The 25,330-nt window shown below is 37.7% G+C and overlaps 1 pseudogene; it reads right to left on the bottom strand.

Annotated features, from left to right (window-relative positions):
- Positions 1-23,354: 23,354 nt before the first annotated feature.
- Positions 23,355-24,916, bottom strand: LOC101151766 (PWWP domain-containing protein 2A-like; annotated as a pseudogene).
- Between the last annotated feature and the right edge of the window lie 414 nt (positions 24,917-25,330).

Genomic DNA, 25,330 nt, shown 5'->3' with positions numbered 1-25,330 from the left:
TGGCTACAACATGAGGCTCCTATGCCTTTGGAAAGGGGAGGGAAGAGTGGGAAGGACTGCATCATGTGGTTTGAGTGTCAGCTCACCTGCAATACAATAGGACACCAGATAGAATTCTAAGGTTTTTGACTGTAGTCCCTGAATCCTAGATGACACTTCTGGACCTACCTGGGGCTTAAGGGACCTCAACGCCCTGAAGGGAATGACACAGGCCTGGTTGGATATGCCACCTTCTGATTGTAGACCCCAGGGCCTTAAGTGAATATAGATAAGAGCCAGGGAGTGGCTACAGCAGACTTTGGGCAAAACCCAGTGCTGTGCTGACTTCAGTTCTGAACCAGTGTAGTCACAGCGGTGGTGGTGGCCACAGAGGTGCTTGTGTCACTCTACCTCCAGCTTTAGGTGACTCAGAACAAGGAGAGAGACTGTACATTTGAGAGAAAGAAAGGGAAGGAAACAAGAATCTCTGTCTGGTAATCCAGAGAATTCTCCTGGATCTTGTCCAAGACCATCAAGGCAGTACTTCTATGAGTCTGTTAGAACCACAGTGTTACTGGGCTTCCAGTGCCCCTTAAAGGAGATACATCTTCAATCACAATACCCAAGTTTTTCAAATATCTGAAAAGCCTTCCCAAGAAGGATGGCTATAAATAAGCACAAAGAGTGAAAACTACAATAAATACTTAACCCTTCAATGCCCAGACACCAAGAACATCTACTAGCATCAACATCATCCAGGAAAAAGTAACCTCACCAAATGAACTACATAAGACACCAGGGACCAATCCAGAAGAAAAAGAGATATGTGGCCTTTCAGACAGAGAATTCAAAAGAGCTGTGTTGTAGAAACTCAAAGAAATTCAAGATAACACAGAAAAGAAATTCAGAATTCTATCAGATAAATTTAACAGAGACTGAAATAATTAAAAAACAATCAAGCAGAAATTCTGGAGCTGAAAAATGCAGTTGGTACACTGAAGAATGCATCAGTCCTTCAATAGCAGAATGGATCAAACAGAAGCAAGAATTAGTGTTATTTGAAAATACACAGAGGAGCCAGCTGAGGTGGCTCATGACTGTAATCCCAAAACTTTGGGAGGCCAAGGTAGGCTGATCACTTGAAGCCAGGAGTTCAAGACCAGCATGGCCAACATGGTGAAACCTCATCTCTACTAAAAATACAAAAATTAGCCAGGTGTTGTGGTGCATGCCTGTAATCCTAGTTACCTGGGAGGCTAAGGCACAAGAATCACTTGAACATGGGAAGTGGAGGTTGCAGCGAGCTGAGGTCATGCCTCTGCACTCCAGTCTGGGTGACAGTGCAAGACCCTGTCTCAAAAAAAAAAAAAAAAAAAAATAGAAAAGAGAAAGAAAATATACAGAGGAGACAAAAAATAAACAAAGAATAAAAAACAATGAAGGCAGCCTACAGGATCTAGAAAATAACCTCAAAAGGGCAAGTCTATGAGTTATTGGGCTTAATAAAGGAAGTAGAGGAAGAGATAGGGGTAGAAAGTTTATTCAAACAGACAATAACAGAGCACTTCCCAAACCTAGAGAAAGATATCAATATCCGAGTACAAGAAGGTTATAGACTATCAAGCAGATCTAATCCAAAGAGACTGCCTTAAGGCATTTAATAATCAAACCCCCAAAGGACAAGGATAAAGAAAGGATTGATTATAAAAGCAGCAAGAGAAAAGAAACAACATACAATGGCTCCAATATGTCTGATGGCAGACTTTTCACTGGAAAACTTACAGGCCAGGAGAGTGGTATGACATTTTTAAAGTGCTGAAGGAAGAAAGCTTTTACTGTAGAATAGTATATTCAAGGAAAATATCTTTCAAACATGAAGGACAAATAATGACTTTCCCAGACAAATAAAAACAGAGGGAATTCACCAATACCAGACCTGTCCTACAAGAAATGCTAAAAAGAGTACTTCAATCAGAAAGAAAAAGACAATAATGAGCAATAAGTAATCACCTGAAGGTACAAAACTTGCTGGTAATAGTAAGTACACAGAATTTTGTATTTTACAAACAGAATATTATAACACTATAATTGTGGTGTATAAACTTCTCTTAAGTAAGAGAGACTAAATGATGAACCAATCAAAAATAATAACTACAGCAACTTTTCCAGACTTGGTCAATACAATAAGACATAAATAGAAACAACAAAAAGCTAAAAAGCAAGGGGATAAAATTAAGGCATGGGGTCAGGCATGGGGACTCACACCTGTAATCCCAGTACTTTGGGAGGCCGAGGTGGGAAGATCATGAGGTAAGGAGTTCGAGACCAGCCTGACCAGCATGATGAAACAAGTCTCTACTGAAAATACAAAAATTAGCCAGGCGTGGTGGCTAATGCCTATAATCCCAGCTACTCAGAAGGCTGAGGCAGGAGAATCACTTGAACTCGGGAGGCAGAGGTTGCAGTGAGCCGAGATCGTGCCACTGTGCTCCAGCCTGGGTGACAGAGCAAGATTTTGTCTCAAATAAATAAATAGTTAACATTAAGGCATAGAGTTTTTAACAGTGTTCTTTTTCCTTGTTTGTTTATGCAAATAGTGTCAAGTTGTCATCAGGTTAAAATAATGGGTTATAAGATAGCATTTGCAAGCCTCATTGCAACCTCAAACCAAAAAAGAAACATAATGGATACACACAAAATTTTTAAGCAAGAAATTAAATCATATCACTAGAGAAAATCACCTTCACTAGAGGAAGACAAGAAGGAAAGAAACAAGGAAGAGAAGATCACAAAACAACCAGAAAACAACAAAATGGCAAAAGTAAGTCCTTATCAATAATATCATTGAATGTAAATGGACTAAACTCTGTAATCAAAATACATATACTGGCTGAATGAATAAAAAAACAAGACTCATTTATCTGCTGCCTACAAGAAATACACTTCATCTACATAGACACACAGAAACTGAAAATAAAGGGATAAAAACAGATATTCTGTGCCAATGGAAACCGAAAATAGAGTAGGATTAGCCATACTTACAACAGACAAAATAGATTTCAAGACAAAAATTATAAGAGACAAGATCACTATATAATGGTAAAAAAGTCACTACAGCAAGAGGATATAACAATTCTAAAGATAGATGTACCCAAAACTGGAGCACCCAATATATAAAAGAAATATTAGGCTGGGCGCAGGGGCTCATGCCTGTAATACCAGCTCTTTCAGAGGCTGAGGCAGGCAGATCACAAGATCAAGAGATTGAGACCATCCTGGGTAAAACAGTAAAACTATTTCTCTATTAAAAATACAAAAAATTACCCAGGTGTGGTGGTGGGTGCCTGTAGTCCCAACTACTCGGGAGGCTGAGGCAGGAGAATGGCATGTACCCAGGAGGTGGAGCTTGCAGTGAGCCGAGAGATTGTGCCACTGCACTCCAACCTGGGCAACAGAGTAAGGCTCTATCTCAAAAAAAAAAAAAAAAAAAAAAAAAAGAAAAGAAAAGAAAAGAAAAAAATATTATTAGAGTTAAAAAGAGAGATAGCCCCCAGTACAATAAAAGCTACAGAATTCAACACCCCACTTTAAGCATTGGACAGATCTTTCAAACAGAAAATCAACAAAGAAACATCAGACATAATCTGCACTATAAACTGAATGAATCTAATAGATATTTACAGAACATTTCATCCAAGAGCTGCAGAATACACATTCTTTTCCTCAGTACATGGATCATTCTGAAGGACAGGCTATACATTAGGTCATAAAACAAGTCTTAAAACATTTATATATATATTATATATAAATATATCATATCATATATAATATATTATATATAAATATGTAATATTATATATAATATATTATATGTAAATATGTAATATTATATATAATATATTATATATATTATATATATATATATATAATATATATCTCAAGCGTATTCTCTGACCACAATAAAAAAAACTAGAAATTAATAACAGGAAATTTGGAAAATATATAAACACATGGAAATTATACAATATTCTCCTGAATGACCAGTGGATCAATGAAAAAATTAAGAAGAAAATTGAAAAATGTCTAAAAACAAATGACAAAGAAAACACAATATACCAAAACCTGTGGAATACAGCAAAAGCAGTACTAACTGGGAAATTTACAGCTACAAGTGCCTACATCAAAAAAAGAGGGAAAACCAAATAATCAATCTAATGATGTGTCTTAAAGAACTACACAATTGAGGACAAACCAAACTCAAAACTAGTAGGAGAAAAAAAATAATAAAAGATCAGAGCAGAAATAAATGAAATTGAAAAAAAATACAAAACAAAAGATAATTTTTTAAAAAAAAGTTGTATTTTTCTGTTGGGATTATATATTGTTTCTTTCCTTTTTATTATACTTTAAGTCCTAGGGTACATGTGCACTATGTGCAGGTTTGTTACATATGTATACATATGCCATGTAGGTGTGCTGCACCCATTAACTCATCATTTATATTATGTATATCCCCTAATGCTTTCCCTCCCCAAAACAGGCCCTGGTGTGTGATGTTCCCCTTCCTGTGTCCATGTGTTCTCATTGTTCAGTTCCCACCTATGAGTGAGAACATGCAGTGTTTGGTTTTTTGTTCTTGCGATAGTTTGCTGAGAATGATGGTTTCCAGCTTCCTCCATGTCCCTACAAAGGACATTAACTCATCCTTTTTTATGGCTGCACAGTATTCCATGGTGTATATGTGCCACATTTTCTTAATCCAGTCTATGACTGATGGACATTTGGCTTGGTTCCAAGTCTTTGCTATTGTGAATAGTGCCACAATAAACATACGTGTGCATGTGCCTTTATAGCAGCATGATTTATAATCCTTTGGGTATATACCCAGTAATGGAATGGCTGGGTCAAATGGTATTTCTACTTCTAGATCCCTGAGGAATCACCACACTGACTTCCACAATGGTTGAACTCGTTTACAGTCCCACCAACAGTGTAAAAGTGTTCCTATTTCTCCACATCCTCTCCAGCACCTGTTGTTTCCTGACTTTTCAATGATCACCATTCTAACTGCTGTGAGATGGTAGCTCATTGTGGTTTTGATTTGCATTTCTCTGATGGCCAGTGATGATGAGCATTTTTTCATGTGTCTTTTGGCTGCATAAACGTCTTCTTTTGAGAAGTGTCTGTTCATATCCTTAGCCCACTTGTTGAAGGGGTTGTTTTTTTCCTGTAAATTTGATTGAGTTCTTTGTAGATTATGGATATTAGCCTTTTGTCACATGGGTAGAATGCAAAAATTTTCTCCCATTCTGTAGGTTGCCTGTTCACTCTGATGGTAGTTTCTTTTGCTGTGTAGAAGCTCTTTAGTTGAATTAGATCCCATTTGTCAATTTTGTCTTTTGTTGCCATTGCTTTTGGTGTTTTAGACATGAAGTCCTTGACCATGCCTATGTCCCGAATGGTATTACCTAGGTTTTCTTCTAGGGTTTTTATGGTTTTAGGTCTAACATTTAAGGCTTTAATCCATCTTGAATTAATTTTTGTATAAGGTGTAAGGAACGGATCCAGTTTCAACTTTCTACATATGGCTAGCCAGTTTTCCCAGCACCCTTTATTAAATAGGGAATCCTTTCCCCATTTCTTGTTTTTGTAAGGTTTGTCAAAGATCAGATAGTTGTAGATGTGTGGTATTATTTCTGAGGGCTCTGTTCTGTTCCATTGGTCTATATCTCTGTTTTGGTACCAGTACCATGCTGTTTTGGTTACTGTAGCCTTGTAGTATAGTTTGAAGTCAGGTAGCATGATGCCTCCAGCTTTGTTCTTTTGGCTTAGGATTGACTTGGCAATGCAGGCTCTTTTTTGGTTCCATATGAACTTTAAAGTAGTTTTTCCCAATTCTGTGAAGAAAGTCATTGGTAGCTTGATGGGGTTGGCATTGAATCTATAAGTTACCCTGGGTAGTATGGCCATTTTCACGATATTGATTCTTCCTACCCATGAGCATGGAATGTTCTTCCATTTGTTTGTATCCTCTTTAATTTCATTGAGCAGTGGTTTGTAGTTTTCCTTGAAGAGGTCCTTCACATCCCTTGTAAATTGGATTCCTAGGTATTTTATTCTCTTTGAAGCAATTGTGAATGGGAGTTCACTCATGATTTGGCTCTCTGTTTGTCTGTTATTGGTTTGTAGGAATGCTTGTGATTTTTGCACATTGATTTTGTATTCTGAGACTTTGCTGAAGTTGCCTGTCAGCTTAAGGAGATTTTGGGCTGAGGTAATTGGGTTTTCTAAATATACAATCATGTCATCTGCAAACAGGGACAATTTGACTTCCTCTTTTCCTAACTGAATACCCTTTATTTCTTTCTCCTGCCTGATTGCCCTGGCCAGAACTTCCAACACTATGCTGAATAGGAGTGGTGAGAGAGGGCATCCCTGTCTGGTGCCAGTTTTCAAAGGGAATGCTTCCAGTTTTTGCCCATTCAGTATGATATTGGCTGTGGGTGTGTCATAAATAGCTCTTATTATTTTGATATAAAAAAGTTGTATTTTTGAAAAGTCAAAGAAAATTGACAAACCTTCAACAAGACTAATTAAAAAAGAGAGAAGGCCCAAATAAATAAAATCAGAAATGAAAAAGGAGACATTACAACTGATACTGCAGAAATTCAAATGATTATTATTGGCTACTATGAGCAACTATAGTCAATAAATTGGAAAATCTGCAAGTAATGAGCAAATTCCTACATACATACAACCTACCAAGATTGAATCAAGAAGAAATACAAAATCTGATCAGACCAGTAACAAATAATGAGATCGATACCATAATAAAAAGTTTCCCAGTAAAGAAAAGCCCAAGACCCAATGGCTTCACTGCTGAATTCTACCAAACATGTAAAGAAGAACTAAATATCAATCCTATTCAAACTATTCTGAAAAACTGAAAAAGGGAGAATACTTCCAAATTCATTCTATGAGGCCAGTATTACCCTGATACCAAAACCAGACAAAGACATATCAAAAAAAGGAAACTTCAGGCCAATATATCTGATGAATACTAATGCAAAAATCATAAAACAAAATGCTGGCAAACCAAATTCAGCAATATATTAGAAAGATCATTCATCACGATCAAGAGGGATTTATCCCTAGGATGCAAGGATGGTTCAACACACACAAATCAATCATGTGTGTGATACATCGTATCAACAGTACTAAGGACCAAAACCCATATGAGCATTTAAATTGATGCTGAAAAACAGTTGATAAAATTCAACATCCCTTCACGATAAAAACCCTCAAAAACTTGGGTTAGAAGTAACACATTTTAATATAATAAAAGCCACATATAACAGACTCACAGCTAGTATCCCACTGAATGGAGACAAACTAAAAACTTTTCCTCTAAGATCAGGAACACAACAAGGATGCCCACTGTCATCACTGTTATTTATCTCAGTACTGGAAATCCTAGCCAGAGAAATCAGGCAAGAAAAAGATAGAACATTCAAAGCAGAAAGGAGGAAGTCAATTATCCTTGTTTGCAGGTGATATGATCTTATATTTAGAAAACACAAAAGATTCCACAAGAAAATTACTAGAACTGACAAAGTTGCAGGACACAAAATCAACATACAAAAATCAGTAGCATTTCTATATGCCAACAGTGAACAATGTGAAAAAGAAAATTTTCAAAATCCCATTTACAATAGCCACACATAAAATTAAATACCTAGGAATTCACCTAAGAAGTGAAAAATGTCTATAATGAACACCATAAAATGCTGAAGAAATTGAAGAGGACACCAAAAAATGGAAAAATATTCCATGTTCATGGATTGGGAGAATCAATATTGTTAAAATATTCTTAATAACCAAGGCAATCTATAGATTCAATGTAATCCCTATTAAAATACCAATGTCATTCTTCACAGAAACAGAAAAAACAATCCTAAAATTTATATGGAACCACAAAAGACCCAGAATAGCCAAATCTATCCTAAGCAAAAAGAACACAATTGGAGGAATCACATTACCTGACTTCAAAATATACTACAGAGCTACAGTAACAAAAACAGCATGGTACTGGCATGAAAGCAGACACAAAAACCAATGGAACAGAATAAAGAACCAGAAACAAATCTGGTCTTTTCACTGTAGGTGTGTGAATTTTTGACAAAGGTACCAAGGACATACGCTGGAGAAAAAACAGTCTCTTCAATAAATGGTGCTGGGAAAACTCTATATCCATATGCAAAAGAAGGAAATGAGACCCCATCTCTTGCCATATATAAAAAATAAATCAAAGTGGATTAAAGACCGAAATCTAAGACCTTGAACTATGAAACTACTACAAGAAAACACTGGGGAAAATCTCCAAGACATTGGTCTTGGCAAAGACTTCCTGAACAGCATTACCCCACAAGCACAGGCAACCAAAGTAAACACGGACAAATGGGATCATATCAAGTTAAAAAGCTTCTGCAGAGAAAAGGATACAATCAACAAAGCAAAGAGACAATGCAGCGAATGGGAGAAAATATGTGCAAATTATCTGTTACGGTTTGAATTTGTGTCCTTGCCCAAATCTCATGTCGAACTGTAATCCCCAGTATTGGAAGTGGGCCTCGTTGGAGGTGACTGAATCATGGGGGTGGATTGCCCCCTTGCTGTTCTCACAATAGTGAGTTCTCACATGATCTAGTTGTTTAAAACTAGATCTTCCCATTTACTCTCTTCCTCCTGCTCCCGCCATGGAAGTTATGATTCCTTCCTCTTTGCCTTCTATCATGACCATAAGTTTCCTGAGGCTTCCCTAGCCATGCTGCCTGTACAGCCTGCAGAACTATGAGCTAATTAAATCTCTTTTCTTTATAAATTACCCAGTCTAAGGTAGTTCTTTATAGCAAAGCAAGAACAGACTAATACACTACCCCTCTGACAAGAGATTAATAACGAGAATATATAAGGAGCTCAAACAAGTCTATAGAAAAAAAGCTAACAATGTGATGAAAAGATGGGCTAATGATTCAAATAGACATTTCTCAAAAGAAGACATACAAATGGCAAACTGGAATAAGAAAAGGGGCTCAACATCATTGATCAGAGAAATGCAAATCAAAACTACAATGAGATATTATCTCACCCCAGTTAAAATGGATTATATCCAAAAAACAGACAATAACATGGGTAGAACTGGAGATCATTATACTAAGTGAAATAAGCCAGGCACACAAAGACAAACGTCTCATGTTCTCACTTATTTGTGGGATCTAAAAATCAAATCAATTGAACACATGGACATAGAGTAGAAGGATGACTATCCCAGGCTAGGAAGGTTAGTGGAGGATTAAGAGGGAGTGGGCTGTAATCCCAACAATTTCGGAGGCCGAGGCAGGTGGATCACTTGAGGTCAGACCAGCCTGGAGTTCCAGACCAGCCTGGCCAACACGGCGAAACCCCGTCTGTACTACAAAAATTAGCCAGGTGTGGTGGTGCACACCTGTAATCCCAGCTACTCTGGAGGCTGAGGCAGGAGAATTGCTTGAACCAGGGAGGTGGATGTTGCAATGAGTTGAGATCATGCCACTGCACTTTATCCTGGGTGACAGAGCAAGACTCCATCTCAAAGAAAAAAAAAGCAGGCAGGGGAGTCAGACATGGTTAATGGGTACAAAAAAATGAATAAGATATCCTATTTTGTAGGACAATAAGGTGACCATGGTCAATTATAACTTAAGGGTATATTTTTGAATAACTTAAAAAATGAATTGGATTGTTTGTAACTCAAAGGATAAATGCTTGAGGGGATAGATATTCCATTCTCCACGATGTACTGATTTCACGTTGCATGCCTCCATCAAAACATCTCATGTACCCCAAAAACATATACACCTAATATGTACTCACACAAAAAATAAACTGTAAACTATATGGGTACAGACTTCAAGGGAATTTGTAAGTAGAGGCATCTAGAGTACTCTGATTCTGACAATAATCCAAAATCTCCTTTCTAGTTGGACAGAATGAATAAAGAGTCTCCTCCAAAATCAGCCTCTATTTGATATTCCTATCATAGAGAAAAGAGAGTTCTCCTTAATTCACAGTTTACAATTATTTTTATTTCTCTAATATAGAAATATTTTAACCTTTGTTCTACAACTTAGGTAATAAAATTTAGAATAGTGACAATTATAAATAACAGTATCATTGTACTGGTTATCAAACAACCCTAAGTAAGACACCATATACCCAATATGTTATACCAAAAATCACGCAGTAAAACACACATAATTTACTTTAACCACCAAGAATTTATAAGCCACAGAAAAAGTAATAGAAACATAGATTACAATGTGGTTTTTCCCCTCTATATTTATAACGTGCATATTATGACATAATGGTGATTAAATTTGCTTCATTGTCTTTCCTGTAAAAATATGGCAGAGATTCTCCTTGGACTCACTGCTTTTAGAAAGATGGCATAAGTAACATGGTATTTTTTACTGGTCTTAGGAGCACAGGTGTAGATACATTGCAATCTGTTATCCCATGGAAGGATAAATCATTGAAAATGACCTACTTCCGGAGGCTGGGTCAGCAGCCACATTTTGGAGGAAAATAAGGTATACAGTGTTTTCTTTGCATTTCGAAGGTTAAAAGCAGAGGTCACACAATCAAATGCCTGCAGAGGCCAGAGAGTTAACATAATTAAACCCAGAGCAGACATCAAGGCCATAAGCAGAAATTATAACTGCAGTGATCAGAAGTGTATATAATCTTACCTAAGTGATTCAAATTATCTAAAGGGAACAGCAATAGCAACATGGTGCATTTCAAACTAAAAATATTTCCTGACCATATTTGGGCAATAGGCCATTGTTTGCAACATTTGGTTTAAAAGAAAAAGGCTAACATCTATATGTGGCTCCATAAAGGACAAGAGATAGTGGCTGGGGCCCTGAGAAGCAGCAGACATTGCTGTCAGTCCTAAGCTCTTCTGAGAAATGGCTACATGTGTGCACAGAAAGATCTCACTTCAGAACTAGAACTTACGGTACATCCAGCACTTTTGGCTGCACACATGCAGTCCTAGGTCAGCCAAGGTTCGTGAGAGCAGGGCATAGTTATTAACTGTCAAACTGTGTAGAACCACTCTTGCACAATGGAACTGCTGGCAAATACAGTGGCAATGACAGATTAATCATACCAGAGTTTTCACTCTGCTTCAGTGTGTGAAAACAAGGCACACACTAGTTTGAATAGGGAAAAAAAAATCTAGCATTTCTAAAAATTTCTGGAAGTTATCAGTCAACGAGGCAGATAAGTACTTAAGGCATTTGTTGGGAATATAAATAAATGTGACTGCAATTTACCCCTAGAGTTGATAGAGAAATTTGCTGTGGTCACAGGTAGAAGAGGAAACTAGGAAAGTTACATGTTTGTTGGGCTTGTTGAGAAGAAGCCTTGGGGAGAACTTAATATTTCTAAGATTTCACACCACCAAGAACATTTCCCCTGAGGGAAAATATAGTCAAGCTAAGGCCATAACTTGTGTCTTTTCTCTTTATCTTTTTCTCCTTTTTCCTTCCAAGCTATGTTTGTGATTCTCCCTTGCACAATTATTCCCTTGGTAATGGGTCATGGCAACAAATAGATTCTCAAGCCTACTGGCATTACCCATTCAGGGCTCAACATCATTTCAGTCTAAGAAAGTATTTAGTTACGGGTTTAGGATTCCCTAGTTAGGAATCCCCCGAGGCTATGAGAATGATTAACGATTAACACAAGATTTGTGGTTTAGACTTTCTTGTAAGAGAATCAGTTGGGCTCATCCTCATCAATCCAAAACAGCTTCTTTACCCAGACCTACTCAGCTGTGGTGTAGCTTCTTCTCTTAGTGCTGACAGATTCCCATTTTTCCTGGTTCCTTTCATTTTGTGTTTAGAATGAGAGATAAATGTACACTAAGGTGGTGTGGGGTTTGGAGGCTCACTTACTGGAATTCTTGAAATCAGGCTGTGTGTGTACTTCATCCCTATATGTCTTGCAGAAATAGTACACTGTCTTAGACAATATATGTGTTCAATGAATATTAATTTAAACTGTGAGTTAAGGCCAAATGGATTAGGCAAAGTGAAAATATACATAATGGTATCGGAAAATTATAAAAAGGATAGCATTACACTTTTGGATATGAACTTAAGCAAAATCTTAAACAAGTAGATGTGTCCTGGGGGCAGATGCCCATTACTGATTAGGACCAGAGACTTTCTTAAGTGTTTCATTGTATTTAACATTTATACAAACCTCAGCTATTCCATTTAATTATGTAAATTTTCTCGACATAAATAAAAAAAATTAGTGTTACTGGTCCAATATGAGTAGATTTAGATTTTCCAGTTATTCAAGTATATTTTCTCATCTGGTGTTCACAAGCTGCATTTTCTAAGGGACAATGTCAGATAAGGGTATAATCAATAACTGTGGAATGCAGTAGCAGATTAAGGTGCAACAACAGATAGAATCTGGGTCCATGAACCTGGGATTTGCAACTCCTGAATTAAACAATGCAAATGCTTAGCTTAACATGGCAGAACATATTTCTTGGAAATTTTTTTTGGATGACTGGTTTCTTCCCAAAAAGACAATTATTTCCTACAATATTTGGTTATTTTTTAACTTTTCCATAGTTGATTATATATAATAAACTAGAACACATCACATGCATAGCTTCAAAGTTCACAACAAATTACAGGCTTTTTAAATGCTGGAATTTATCTATATTTTCATGAAAATAATTACAATTTGGCCATATTTTATCACATATGGTACACTTAATTAAGCAAAATTAGTCTTCTGTTTTATATTACACTTGTATTACTTACTACACAAAGTATATTACACAGATCATAGTTTGTTATGACTATAGAGAAACTATGCCTACTATGTCTTGACTGCTGTAACACAGTAATTCCATGAGCGTTTCAGAGTGCCTTTGGGAATTCCTCATAGTGACATGATATCCCAAACTGCCAGAACCCACATTTGCATATGTATGATTTCGCTTAAAAATATGTTAAATTGTATGTAGCCAAGCAGTTCTCCCTTTGGCTACTCATCTGAGGAGTCCCAAGAGATTATGCATTTCTATTCTAGGGCTGGAACTATTTACCCTTTGAAAGAAATAAAAGGAAATAAAATAAACTCAAGCTGCCTTTAAAACTATTACTTAAAAGGCAATGTTACCTACATAGAAGATCTTCATTAAAGCAACTAAATGCCTATTTAACACTTATAACATGTTAAGAGGTTTATTATTACCTATATCAATGAAAGATTAAAGATATCTTAAAAGGCTTTTTCAAGTTACAACTTGATTTGGATTATTTAAGCAGAATCCAATGAAAACCTGTTCTATTGGTAGGAATTGCTGACAAAGACTATTTAACAAATTCCTCTTAAAGAAACTGGTCAGATAATTGTTACTGTGATTTAATATACGGCTTTCAGTCTGTTTCTTGATAATTCTGGGTGAAAATGAATATGAGTGATTACCAATCTCTGCACAGAGTTTCAGTTGATGTGCAGACTGTAAGTAACTTTTCAGCCTTCTGCTTTTCCACTAATAAACTCAAATTCTTTTCTCAAAATCTATTTGCTCAATTCTGTCATGTGGGAAAACGGAGTAGGCAAAAATTTCCCTATTCCTCCACAATGTACAACTAAAAACCCTGGCATTGTTATATAAAAGTAAACAGAGCAAGCCTGATAAATAGGAAAAACAAACAAACAAAAAAGGCAGAACAGCTAGCAGCTGGGAACATAAGGACCCAAGGAACACCATGATGGCAAGTTCCTTGGGTTTTCTTTTTTCACCACGTGTATCCCAGACTTGGAGCTGAAGAAGCTGGCAATCCAACAGATACAGGAAAAATAAAATAAAAGCCAAAGAAAAATCTTACTCTTCCTAAGCAAACAAAACAACAACAACAACAAACCAGAACGGACAGCCTAGCAAGACACCTTCAGCAATAACTGCCTGACTTAAGCCAAACATCATAAGAAGAATGGTGGTCTTATCCCCTTCCTCATCAACAAAGTCAGAGAGAGGAATCTGACTATCTACTCCCATCTATTAATAGTAACAATAAGGTGTCCCCTCCTCTATCTGCAGAGGGTGGTGTCTGAAGGGGTTAGTGGAGAGTCAGTATTCTCACCACCTTCTGGAGCAAATGAGGTCACTCTCTCCACAGTGTCAGTAGAGGAATGTGGGAGCAGTAAAGAGGCACTCCTAGCCATCTTAGTCAGAAAAGTATGAGCAGATTTCACCTGGGGAGCCAGAATTCCCATCTCTGCCCAGCAGTGATGAGAAGCTCCTTCCCCAGGTGTTATTAGGCTGAGTAGGGAGCCTAGATTTCCACTCTCACCTAACAGCACTTACAAAGCAACAGCACTGAATCCCCCTCTCTAACTGTCCCGAGAGAGTGGCGTCAAAGAAGTCAGCTAAAACAAAGATATAAGTAAGATCCAGAGTCTCATGCATAATAACAGAAGCTTCCAAGTTTCAAACAAAAGTCACTGATTACTTTAAGAATTAGAAAATTCTCGAAGTGAATGAAGAAAATATTAATAGAAGTCAACGCTGATGAGAGAGATATTAGGATTAACTGACAAAGACTTTACAGCAACCATCACAAAATTGCTACAATTAGCAATTATGAACATGCTTGGGCCAATTAAAAAAATACAAAGATTCAGAAACAAAAAAGACATCTCAGCAAAGAGAGAGAAGATATAAAGATTATTAGATAGAAATTTAAGAATTGAAAAATATGACTGATTTTTTAAAATATAAATGGATGTGTTCAACAACAAAATGGAGAGGGAAAATGAAACAATCAATGGACTTGAAGATAGAAAATACAAATTGTCAAATGTGAGCAACAGAGAGAAAATAGACTAAAAATATAAAATAAACACAGTCAGAGGGACTTGTGGGACAAAAAGAAACTAGCTAACATTTGTGTCATCAGAGTTCCAGGGGAAGAGAATAAGGAGAGTGGAGCTAAAAACTTAAAGAAATATGTGAAAAATATTTCCAAATTTGGCAAAAGAAATAAATCTATATAATCAAGAAGCTGGATGAATGACAATAGTATAACTCAAAGAAACCACAGCAAAACACATAATGCTCAAACTTTGGAAAATAAAGACAAAGACAAATCTTGAAAGCAGTGAGAGAGAAACTACACTTTAGGGAAAAATAATTTGAATTACAATGGGTTTCTTATCAGAAACCACAGAGGTTAGAAGGAAGTGACACATTTTCTAAGAACTGAAAAAAAATAAACTACCAATCCAGAATTCTATAGCCAGCAAAATATTTTTCAGGACTGGAAGGAAAATCAAGGTATTATCAGATGAAAAAAAAAAACACGAGAAATTGTTACAATCAAACCTACCCTGCATATCAGACCCTAATAATCTAACTCAGGTATTCTCTTTAGCATTCCACTGTCCTCCCTACTCCAAGCCAGAGCCTATATTAACAGAAGAAAGAGTTTTTCACCCTTCTTACTGAGAATACACATAGAAGTTAAGTATTTTATGTGTCATTATAGAATTGGTTGTATTTATGTATGTTTAAATAAACAATAGTGTATTTTATTTATTTATTTATTTTTTGAGATGGAGTCTTGCTCTGTTGCCAAGCTGGAGTGCAGTGTCATGATCTTGGCTCACTGCGGCCTCCACCTCCTGGGTTCAAGCAATTCTCCTGCCTCAGCCTCCCAAGTGGCTGGGAAGACAGGCATGTGCCACCACACCCAGCTAATTTTTATATTTTTAGTAGAGACATGGTTTTACCATGAGGCCAGGATGGTCTTGATCTCTTGACCTCGTTATCCACCCACCTTGGCCTCCCAAAGTGCTGGGATTACAGGCGTGAGCCACCTCATCTATTTTTTACATGTTGGTTTTGTCACTGTCAATTAATCCTTTAGCATATTTGTGAAGCATAGTGCATCCATTGCTGGTGAGTTAGTGTGATCTTCAGGGGGTGTTATAGAACCCTGTTTTTTCATATTACCAGAATTATCTTTCTGGACTCTCCAGCAGTTGATCCAAATAAATATGAAATATTTAAAATACCGGATAAAGAATTCAAAAGGTTATTACTTAGGGAGATACAGAGAAAGGTGAAAGTCAACATTAAAAATATTTAAAACAATTCAGGATATGAATGAAAAATTTTCTAAAGAGATAGATATTTCACAGAAAAAGAAACAGAACTTCTGGAAATGAAAGACACATTTAGGAAACTATGAAATGATGTGGAAAGTTTTAACAACAAACTAAACCAAGTAGAAGAAAGTATTTCAGAGCTCAAAGATGAGGCTTTTGAATTAACCCAACCAGACAAAAATAAAAAAAAATAATGAAAATAAGTGAATGAAGTCTCCAAAAAATATGAAATTATGTAAACTGGCCAGACCTAAGAATTATACATGTTCCTGAGAGAGAAGAAAATACAAAAAGTTTGGAAATCCTATTTAAAATAATAATTGAGTAAAATTTACTGGGTCTTGCTAGAGATTTAGACATCCAAATAGAAGCAGCTCAAATAATTCCTGGGAAATTCATTGCAAAAAAAGAGAGAAATCACCAAGGCATATAATCATCAGGCTATCTGGAGTCAATGTAAAGAAAATAATTTTAGGAGCAGTGAGACAAAAACATCAGGTAACCTCTAAAAGAAAATCTATCAGACTACTAACAGATTTCTCAGCAGGAACCTTACAGGCCAGAAGGAAGTGGGGTCCTATCTTTAGTCTCCATAAACAAAATAATTGTCAGCCAAGAATTTTGTATCCAGCAAAATTAAGTGTCATAAATGATGAAGAAACAGCCTTTCTCAAACAAAGGCTGAGGGAATTTATCAATACCAGACTAGCCCTACAATAAACATTAAAAGGAGTTATATATCTTGAAACAAAAGGTTGGAACACAACAGAATGGAACCACTGGAAGCATAAAATTCAAATGGCCTGTAAAACAATAACACAATGAAGGAAACAAAGTCACTAGGTAACAATCAACATGATCACTGGAACATTACCTCACATCTTAATATTAACATTGAACATAAATGGCCTAAATGTTCAATTTAAAAGATACAAATTGGCAGAATGGATTTTTAAGAATCACATACCAAATATCTGCTATCTTCAGGAGACACATCTAACATGTAAAGGATCCTTACAGACTCAAGATAAAGGGGTGGAAAAAGATATTTCATGCAAATGTAAACCAAAGTGACAGAAATTGCTATTCTTAGATAAAACAGACTTTAAAGCAACAATAATTTTTAAGCAAAAAAAAGACAAAGAAAGTCATATAATAATAAAAGGATCAATTCAACACAAATATATAATAATCCTAACTATATATGCACCTAACTGTAGATCTCCTAGATTCATAAAGCTGTTACTACTAAGCCTAAGAAAAGAGATAGACAGCAACACAGTCATAGTGGAACACTTCAACACTCCACTGACAGCACTAGACAAATCATCAAGGCAAAAAGTCAACAAAGACATACTGAACTTAAAGTGCACTCTAGAACAAATGGAACCTAACAGATACCTACAGAACACTTTACGCAAGAACTGTGAACTATACATTCTTCTTACCAGCACATGGGACATTCTCCAAGATAGATCATATGATGGGTTGCAAAACAAGTTTTAATAAATTTTTAAAAATTGAAATCACAGCCAGTATCTTCTCAGAGCAGAATGGAATAAAATTAGAAATCAATTCCAAAAGAAACCCTCAAAACTATACATGTACATGGAAATTAAACAATCTGCTCCTAAATTATTTCTGGATTAAAAATAAAACCAATATAGAAATTTTTAAAATTCTCAAAATGAATGATACTAGTGACACAAGTTATGACGCCTATGGGATACAATAAAAGCAGTGCTAAGAGGAAAGTTTACAGCACTGAATGCCTACATCAAAAAGTCTGGAAGATCACAAACTGACAAGCAAATGTCACACCTCAAGGAACTAGAGAAAGAAGAACAAACCAAATTCAAAGCTAGCAGAAGAAAATAAATATCAAAGACAACAGCAGAACTAAATGAAATTGAAACAAAAAAATACAAAAGATCAATGAAACAAAAAGCGGTTCTTTGAAAGGATAAACAAAATTGATAGACCACTAGCTAGGTTAACAAAGAATAGAAGAGATATTCAAATAAGCTCAATGAGAAATAAAAATGGAGACATTACAACTGACACCACGGAAATACAAAAGGTCATTCGATTATACATAAACACCTCTATGCAAAACTGGAAAATCCAGCAGAAATGGATAAATGTAGAACTTCTTTAGCTGGAATCAGAAAAAAATAGAAATCCTGAACAGACCAATAACAAGCAGTGAGAGCAAATCAGTAATTAAAAAAAAAAAAGTTGCCAACACACACACAAAAAGCCCAGGGCCAGATGGGTTCACAGCCAAATTCTACCAGACATTCAAAGAAGAACTGGTACCAATTCTACTGAAACTATTCCAAAAGATCGAAAAGGATGGAATCCTCCCTAACTCATTATATGAAGCCAGTATCACCTTGATACTAAGCCAGGAAAGGAGATAAAAAAAAGAAAACTACAAACCAATATCCTTGATAAATATAGATATAAAAATCCTCAACAAAATACTAGTTAACTGAATCCAGCAGCACATCAAAAAAATGATTCTTCATAATCAAGTAGGTTTCATTCCAGGGATGCATGGATGATTCAATATACACAAGACAATAAATGAAATTCATTACACAAACAGAATTGAAACCAAAAACCATATGATCACTTCAGTAGATGCAGAAAAAGCAATCAATAAAATCCTGCATTGTTTTATGATAAAAATCCTCAACAAACTAGGCACAGAAGGAACACACTTCAAGATAATAAAATCTATATATAAAAAACTCGCAGCCTACATTATACTGAACATAGAAAATTTGAAAGAATTCCCCCTAAGAACCAGAACAAGACAAGGATGCCCACTTTCACCACTTCTATTCAACACAGTACTTGAAGTCCTAGCCAGAGTAATCAGGAAAAATAAATGAATAAAGGACTTCAGAATTGGGAAAGAGAAAGTCAAACTCTGCTGATGATATGATCTTGTAACCCTAAAGATTCCTCCAAAAGACTACTAGATCTGATCAATGGTATCAGGAAAGTATCTGGTTACAAGATCAATGTACACAAATCAGCAGCACTGCTATACACCAAAAATGACATAGCTGAGATTCAAATCAAGTACTCAATCCCTTTTACAATATTTAGAAAAAAATTAAACACCTAGGAATATACTTAACTAAGGAGATGAACAATCTCTATAAGGAGAACTGTAAAACACTGTTGAAAGAAATCATAGATGACACAAACATATGGAAATACATCCCATGCTCATAAATTGGAGGAATCAATATTGTGAAAATGACCATACTTCCCAAAGCAATCTACAGATTCATGCAATTCTAATAAAAATGTTAAATAACAACAGTATTTTTCACAGAATTAGACAAACAATCCCAAAATTCATCTGGAGCCAAAAATGAGCCTAAATAGCCAAAGAAATCCTAAGCTAAAAGAAGAAATCTAGAGGCATAACATTACCCAACTTCAAATTATACTACAAGGCTACAGTAACCAAGACAGCATGGTACTAGTATAAAAGTAGTTACATAGACCTATGGAACATAATAGAGAACCCATAAATAAAGCCAAATACCTACAACCAGCTGATCTTTGGCAAACCATACAATAATATAACCTGGGAAAAGGATACTGTATTCAATAAACAGTGCTGGGAAAATTGGATAGCCACATATAGAAGAATGAAACTGGACCTTTATCTCTCACTACATAAAAAATTAACTCAAGATAGGTTAAAGATCTAAATTTTCGATCTAAAACCATAAAAATTCTAGATGAAAACCTAAGAAAAACTCTTCTGGACATTGGCCTAGGCAAAGAATTTATGACTAAGACCCCAAAACCAAATGCAACAAAAATAAAAATAAGTAAATGGGACCCATTAAACAAAAGCTTTTGCATAGAAAAAAAAGAAAAGAAAAAAAGAAAAGAAAAGAAAAGAAAAAGAAAAAACTCATCAGAGTAAACAGAAAACCCACAGAATGGGAGAAAATGTTTGTAAACAATGCATCCAACAAAGGACAAATATCCACAATTTATAAGGAACTCAAACAAATCAGTAAGAGAAAAACAAAATAATCCCATTTAAAAGTGGGCAAGGAACATGGCTAGAGATTCCTCAAAAGAAGATACACAAATTGCCAAGAAACATGAAAAACTCCTCAACATCAATAATCATCAGGGAAATGCAAATTAAGGTCGTAAAATACCACCTTACCCCAACTAGAATGGCCATTACGAAAAAGTTAAAAAAAATAGATGTTAGCGTTGATGTGATGAAAAAGGAATGCTTACACGCAGTTTGTGGGAATGTAAATTAGCACAACCTCTATGGAAAACCGTATGGAAATTTCTCAAAGAACTAAAAGTAGACCTACCATTTGATCCAGCAATCCTACTATTATCTACCCAAAGGAAAAGAAGTCACTGTATCAAAAAGACACCACCAGCATATGTGTGTTTATCACAGCATGATTCATAATTGCAAAGATACGGAATCAACCTAAGTGCTCATCAACCAATGAGTGGATAAATAACATGTGGTGTGTGTATATATACACACACACACACACACACACCACGAAATACTGTTCAGCCATAAAAAAGAATGAAATATTGTCTTTTGCGCAACTTGGATGGAACTTGAGGCCATAATTATAAATGAAGTAACTCATGAATCAAAAACTAGATTCAGCACGTTCACTCATAAGTGGGAGTTAAGTTATGGGTACACAAGGACATATAGACTGGTATAAAGGATACTGGAGACTCAGAAGGGGGTAAGGTTGTAGGGAATGAGAACTGAAAAACCACATATTGGGTTTGATGCTGGGAAAAAGCTGAGCTTTTGGAAGAAAGCTGAGGCACGGCTTGCATAGTATCTTCTGGAATCTGTCTAGACTTGCTGGCTCCTTGCTTCTGGCCCTCCTAATGAGAGGTGACAATGTGCTAGCAGCCCTCGCTGACTCTCGGTGCCTCCTCGGCCTCAGTGTCTGCTCTAGCCACACTCGAGGAGCGATTCAGCCAGCCACTGCGCTATGAGGGCCCCTCTATGGGGCTGGCTGAGGCTGGAGCTCGCTCCCTATGCTCGCGGGGAAGTGTGAAAAGAGAGGTGCGGGTGGGAGCCAGGGCTGCACACAGTGCTCACAGGGTGGACCTGTGAGGGTTCTGGGTGGGCGCAGGCTTGGCAGGCCCCACACTAGGCACAGCCAGCTGGCGCCTGCTGGGCTTGATGGGAGGCTGGGTCCCATGCATGAACCGCTGTTCCCTCTTCGCAGGGTCTTTGGCCAAGATGGCGGGTCTCCATCTCTTTCTCATTTGCCCTCTTTTCCTATTGATTGTCTGGGAGGAGCTCCCTCTGAGCACCGGAGTGCCTGGGCTAGGTGCTGCAAAGTCCCGCGGCAAGTGCCAGTAAGACGTGAAGCCAGCTGGGCTTCTGAGATGAGTGGGGACTTGGAGAGCTTTTCTGTCTAGCTAAAGGATTGTAAATGCACCAACCAGCACTCTGTGTCTAGCTAAAGGTTTGTAAATGCACCAATCAGTGCTCTGTGTCTAGCTATCGGGTGGGAACTTGGAGAACTTTTGTGTCTAGCTAAAGGATTGTAAATGCACCAATCAGCTCTCTGTCAAAATGGACCAATCAGCTCTCTGTAAAATGGGTCAATCAGCAGGCTGTGGGTAGGGCCAAATAAGGGAATAAAAACAGACCACCCCAGCTAGCAGCGGTAACCCACTTGGGTCCCCTTCCACGCTGTGGAACCTTTGTTCTTTCACTCTTCACAATAAATCTTGCTGCTGCTCATTCTTTAGGTCCGGTCACCTTTATGAGCTATAACACTCACTGTGAAGGTCCGCAGCTTCACTCCTGAAGCCAGCAAGACCAAGAACCCACCAGGAGGAATGAACAACTCCGGATGGGAGGAAATAACAACTCCAGACGTGCCATGTTTATGAACTGTAACACTCACCGCGAAGGTCTGCAGCTTCACTCCTGAGGCCAGCAAGACCACGAACCCACCGGAAGGAATGAACAACTCCAGACGTGCTGTCTTTAAGAGCTGTAACACTCACCGGGAAGGTCTGCAGCTTCACTCCTGAAGTCAGCGAGACCACAAACCCACCAGAAGGAAGAAACTCCAGACACACCATCTTTAACAACTGTAACACTCACCGCGAGGGTCCATGGCTTCATTCTTGAAGTTACTGAGACCAAGAACCCACCAATTCCGGACACACTAGGCTCCTGGATCAATCGCCTTCCCATTTTCTCAAGTAGCAGAACATGTTCCATGTAAATGCTAAATCATCACAGCTGCAGATCATGCACCTGCCTTTTTGACCCCCACATTCTCACCACCTGTTTCTTTGTTGGATTACCAATAAATAGCGTGGGCTCCCAGAGCTAGGGGCCTTCACAGCCTCCACAATCGCGATGGCCCCCGGTCCCACTTTACTTCTCAAACTGTCTTTTACTCAATTCTTTGACTCTGCCAGACTTCATAGCCCCCACGACCTGGTGTTGGGTCTGATCACCCCAACAGTTTGATGCACACTAATCAGGTAACAGGCACAATAAAATGGTAGACTTCACCACTATACAGTTCATCCATGTAACCAAAAACCAATTGTACCCCTAAAGCTACTGAAATAAAAATAAAGTAAAAACAAGTAGTCATTAAATATCCACACTATTCCCCCACCTTACCAGCCCTTACAGCAATCCCCAATATGCAGCCTGTGTCCATGTTCCATAGTCACAGGCTATACTTTACATAGACACACACACACACGGTATTAGGTACAAATAACAATTAACAGTCCTCATGAAAATTCAATTTCAATTTGAGGCTATGGTTCCTATGCCTTGGAATGGTTTTAGACTTCAAAACTAAAAAATATTGCTAAAATCTCACTTCCTTAAGACAAAATTTTGATTGCATGTTCAGTTTAAGCTTCTGAGTCTAAAATTTGCTATAAGGTAAGTATTTCTTAAAATAGCCAACTAAGTGCAATCTCTCTCCAATTTGGCCAAGTTTGTAGTAGAAATTATTCCTAAATAGACTGAAAATCTATGCCGACTTCCAATGGTCTTGCCTACCTTACTGTGTTTATGTTTCAAACTGTCAACGGAGCCTTTACTTCAGAGCCTGTACTTCGGAGGTCAGCTGCTTGGCAGTCTTAGCCGCCTCTGTAATAGCCTTGCAATACAGGCCCCTTCTCTTCTTATTCAAGTGTGTCTGGAAGTTTTCTAAAAAGTGAGAAAGGTACAAAAGAGAAAAAAATATGCTGGAGAATTGAACCATAAATTACAGTCCTCCTATAGGAATAAAAGGCCATTATCTTTAGTAAGAACAGGGGTTGGCACCAAGGGAAGTCATGTATCTTGGCCCAAACAATCTCCCCAACACATATGGTCCTGCCATGTGGTGTGATGCATTTAGAGACAATTTTGGAAGATTCATTTTCAAGGAATTACTGAATTTTTTCTCTTCTTTTGACGAGAAAGAAGTGAAGGATTTGGAAGGTGCATGCATACTGCCTGGAGGCAAATGAAAGCTTTCTGAAGAGCTACATTCAGAGTTGGATGATTTCAAATCATCTATGCTATCAATGCTACACACTGAAGCATGGGAAGAGTCAAATTTCTTTTGGTTTAAGGCCAGAGATAATGCTTTTGCTGCCCTTTTTGTCCAATGTCTATGGTTCATCTTGTTCACCAAGAGCATGCATTTCAGTTGGGTCCTGAACCTCTCACTGCTGGCCTCTTCCAGGCCTTTTCAGGGACTCTGATGTTCAGAAGGCCCTCACCTGGTCAGCGCATAGAGGTGCAGCAAGACTGGAGTTGAGGACCATCTCTCCACTCCACACTTTCTCAAGTCCTGTCTTCAAAGAAGAGTCCTTTTCTTCATTCCTGTACCTCTGTGGTTTTAAATGAAACCCAGGCAGAAGGGCATCTGACTAGGATTCTGATATTGACCCGTGAAATGGACTTTTTAATGTGCATTTTTGGAGTAGAGGTTTCAGTTTGCTTCTTTCATGCCATTTCCTTGGCAATTTTTGACAATTCTCTGAGCTTTTCCATGATCCATGTTCTTACTCTAGAGCAGTTTTTTATTACTTAACTGAGCTTTTGACCTATCTGCCTGAGCAGAAACATTTACTACTCTGCCTCTTCTGTGAGCAGTATCTGAAACCATAACCACAGTATTTCTTCTCTGGCTTTCATTTTGGGTTTTTCCATCCACTTTATGGCCAGTTTTTAGTTTTTTGTTCACAGTAGGTACATTTTCATATCTCTGTTTTTTACCGTCATATTTAGCAGTCACTTCCATTACTACCTTTTGTAATTTTGTTTTCAACAACAGCATTTTTTTTAAAACATTTATTGCATAGGACTTGCCTAGGTCATAGTTTAATGGGATTTATTATTGAAGTGGGTTCTTCCCCAGATATTTTCGTTTGGGCAGCTTAATTTTCTGAGGAGAGGGCTGAGGTACTGATTGGTTAGATGGATTCTGATAAAGCAGGGAGGATAAGGTGATCCTTCGTGGGAAAGAGGTGATGGTTTGGAAGTCCACAGTCTTTCAGGCAAGCTTTGCACATGAGGCAGGGCAGGAGAAAGGTCACTGGGAACAGTACCATGAACTTCACCCTTGACTTCCGTCCCTTCTTGGAATGTATGACGTTGAAGCTACATGGCTTGTGAGTTATCTTTATAGTCCCTTTTGGGAAACACTGTCACAGGGATGCGGGCCCAAACAGCATCACCAGAAGAGCTGCATATGTTTCCCACCAAAAGTTGGGCTATAGCACCAAATGTTTCATGATCTCTTTTGAACAGATCCACGAAGACCCCGGAGAAGAGCTTCTACCCGAGGGAGGACGACAAGATAAGCACATCCTCAATGCAGCGTGACCTGCACCTCTGAGCCCGGGGTCAGCTGCCACACCAAGGAGTCCCCACCTTGCCGCCCCCCCGGGCTGCGGGAGGAGGCAAACGGTGTCTCCTAGCGCTCCTCAGGAGCTGGGGGTGTTTCAGAGGCAGTGCAGAAAAAGGCGGGGAAGGTGAGACTCTTGAGAGGGGTGGCTGCTGCGGATCCCTCACCCTCTC

Source organism: Gorilla gorilla, chromosome 14 (genome assembly GCF_029281585.2).
Source record: "Gorilla gorilla gorilla isolate KB3781 chromosome 14, NHGRI_mGorGor1-v2.1_pri, whole genome shotgun sequence".
Lineage (NCBI taxonomy): Eukaryota > Metazoa > Chordata > Mammalia > Primates > Hominidae > Gorilla > Gorilla gorilla.
This window is presented reverse-complemented; position numbering and strand designations above follow the sequence as displayed.